Source organism: Agelaius phoeniceus, chromosome 8, assembly GCF_051311805.1.
Source record: "Agelaius phoeniceus isolate bAgePho1 chromosome 8, bAgePho1.hap1, whole genome shotgun sequence".
NCBI lineage: Eukaryota > Metazoa > Chordata > Aves > Passeriformes > Icteridae > Agelaius > Agelaius phoeniceus.
In genome coordinates this window covers 4,856,936-4,860,000 of record NC_135272.1, presented here as the reverse complement: position 1 = coordinate 4,860,000, position 3,065 = coordinate 4,856,936, and the positions used below count along the sequence as shown (strand labels likewise).

The 3,065-nt window shown below is 67.8% G+C and overlaps 1 non-coding gene and 1 pseudogene across 1 annotated transcript; both read right to left on the bottom strand.

The window, feature by feature from the left end:
• The window catches only part of LOC129124137 (28S ribosomal RNA), a 4,831-nt pseudogene extending 3,992 nt beyond the window's left edge, over window positions 1–839 (bottom strand).
• Window positions 840–1,748: 909 nt separating this feature from the next.
• On the bottom strand, window positions 1,749–1,901 carry LOC143694718 (5.8S ribosomal RNA). Its single transcript, XR_013183369.1, has one exon. It is a non-coding gene; the product is annotated as a 5.8S ribosomal RNA (ribosomal RNA).
• Between the last annotated feature and the right edge of the window lie 1,164 nt (window positions 1,902–3,065).

The following is a 3,065-nucleotide window of genomic DNA, read 5'->3' as shown; positions in this document are numbered from 1 at the left end:
GGGGGGGGGAAAGCGACGCCCACTGCCACGGTGCCGCTGACGGGGGGGAGGAGGGCACGACGGCGGTCCTCTCCCTCGGCCCCAGGATTCAGCAAGACCTGCTTCCCGGGGGCTGTAACACCCACCGCCACTCGCGCGGCGCTGGGTCACCTGCCTGCCGGAGGCCTTCCCAGCCGACCCAGAGCCGGTCGCGGCGCACCGCTGCGGAGGAAATGCGCCCGGCCAGGGCTGGCTGCCGGCCGAGGGGGGGTCCCCACGCCAGCCCGCCCCCCCGGCTCACCCCTGCGCACGGGGTACGCCTGGGGGACAGAGGGGAGGCAGAGGCGAGGATCCGCCGAGCCCGCGCCGGCCGACCGCACCTCGCCGAGTTGAATCCTCCGGGTGGACTGCACGGGCCCCACCCATTTTCCTCTTAATGGTTTCACGCCCTCTTGAACTCTCTCTTCAAAGTTCTTTTCAACTTTCCCTTACGGTACTTGTTGGCTCTCGGTCTTGTGTCGGTATTTAGCCTTAGATGGAGTTTACCACCCCCTTTGGGCTGCATTCCCAAGCAACCCGACTCCAAGAAGCCCCGGGCCCGGTGTGCCAGGGGGCTGCTACCGGCCTCACACCGTCCGCGGGCTGCGGTCTCGATCACAACGACGTGGGTCCCCCAAGAGTGCTGCCGGGGAGGGGGGCTTCTGTACACCACATGTCCCACGCCCCACCGCGGGGCGGGGATTCGGCGCTGGGCTTTTCCCTCTTCGCTCGCCATTACTGAGGGAATCCTTGTTAGTTGTTTTTCCTCCGCTGACTAATATGCTTAAATTCTGCGGGTTGCCACGTCTGATCTGAGGTCGCAAGCCCAAAGCTTGGCCGCGCTGCGCACGGGGGCTTGCACAGAGATGGCCGCCTTGTATCCCCCACCCACTACGCCGCCTGCCCCCCCTCTTCTCCACGCTCCCAGAGGGAGTCGGAGAGAGAGACAGTGCACGCGCGCGCGAGTGAGCAACAAGGAGATGGAGAGCCCCATCCTGGAGAAAAGAACTGAAAAGGAAACGCGGCGGAGACGGCCCCATGCAGGAGGACTGGCCGGGCAGCGGCGCGCGTGACGGCCTCAGTGGGGAGAGAGAGAGGAGCAACGGCGCCACTCGGCACGCCCCAAAACCGTGACAGAAGAGGAGGGGGCCTGCGAAGGGAGGAGGGGATCGGAATCCCCGTCCCCGGCGCTCTTGCCTCGCGCACGCGTGCGGCAGCACGGCACGGTACCACTGCGGTACCCACCCGCAGATAGCCGCCCAGGCAGCGGGGGGAGGCCGGGGGCGAGGCCCGCACCTCGCCTCCCCTTCTTGCCCTCCTCTCTCTTTCTCTCGGCCCTCGGCGGCACCTTTCCACACTGTCTCTCGCTCTCCCCAGGCTGCCACGCCACCGCATCCACGGCATGGTCCCGGGGAGGACGAGCTCCGCCCTGGTGGCTCGCTCCAGGAGTGGGGAGCTACGAAGCGCTCCCCGAGTCTGCATTTAGGGGGACAAAGGCCCTGCGCGGCGATGATGACGACGACGACTGCAACTGCAACGATGCCTGCCGAGCCATAGGGAAGGGATCAAGGCCGCCTAGGGAAACACTTCCCTTGCCGAACCCCTGACCACCTTCCCTCTGGGCACTGGCGGGACACCGCTGCTGCCGCTGCCCGCCACGGGCGACGGGCCTGCAAGGCTACCCCAGCTGCACCGCCGGCGTAGCCCCTGGATGGCGATTGATCGTCAAGCGACGCTCAGACAGGCGTAGCCCCTGGAGGAACCCGGGGCCGCAAGTGCGTTCGAAGTGTCGATGATCAGTGTGTCCTGCAATTCACATTAATTCTTGCAGCTAGCTGCGTTCTTCATCGATGCACAAGCCGAATGATCCACCGCTAAGAGTTGTCTGCCTTTCGGGCACTGCTCACGCCAAGCAGGCCCCTTTTTATTACTCTGGTGCTGAGGACGCGTGGGCGTGCGCCTGGCTTCCACTGTACGAGCACACAGAAACAAAAGGGGAAAAAAAAACAACTGGAGGAACCCATGCTCTGAAGGCCGGCCAAGAGGCGGGGGAGCCCGTGCCCCCAACCGCCTCCCCCCGCGAGGGGAGATGCCGACCTCACAAACGCCGTCCTTCGGAGGCCGCCTAGGCACCCGGGCTCGGCCCGGCCTCCGTGCTGGGCGCCATGCGGCGCGCACCAAAACGTGGGGGAGCACAGCGGCCTGCCCACTTCTCGCTTTCTTGGGTCTACACGCACAACACACACGGCACACGGCCAGGGGCGCGCAGCCGTCGGGCCCCACACACGCTGGCTTCCCTCAGTCCCCGACGGCACGGGCCTCGTGCAGCACCGCCACACTGCTGTGCGGCCGGCTTTTCTCTTTCCCCACCGCACGGCCTTGCCCTGGCTTGAGACGGTACGCGACGGCGACCGGCCCCCACCAATGCACCTCCCGTGGGACCGCTCCCTTGCCGGGCGGGCGAGTGACCAGCAGACACGCTCCGCCGCTGGCCCCGGAGGCGGGCGCCACCGAGACCCAAGATGGCGTCGCCAGAACCCGTGGCCTGCCAGACAGCAGACCCCGCCACTGCTGGGGCCGCGCTCCCGGGACCGCCACCGCTGCACCGCCGGGGCCCCTTGCCTCAGGCACGTGCTTGGCAGAAGGCGGTATGGCACTGAGCCGGGGGGCAAGGCCCGCTCTCCTCATTTGCACGCGGAGACTGGGCGGGGGGAAGTGCCCCCGCAGCCACCTCGCATGCCTTTCTGCGGCCCACACGCGGCCGGAAAGGGTGATGGAGGACGTGACAAGCGGGGCCCGGGACGGGACCGTGGCCGGGCGATGGCGGGCGCCTTCCGGCCGACCATCCCCGCAGGGAGAGACACCCGTCGAGCGGTGCCGCCGCTGCTCGGCACGGGGTCGCGTGTGGTCCCGGGCCTCCACTGCCGGAGGGCCTGCCGAGTGCTCGCTCCCCAGCAGCGGGCAGGCGGTCGAACCAGGGGTCGGCCAGTGGACGACGGCGCCACCGCTGTGCGTTCAAGGAGAAAAAGCTGTTAAGGGGAGGAGAG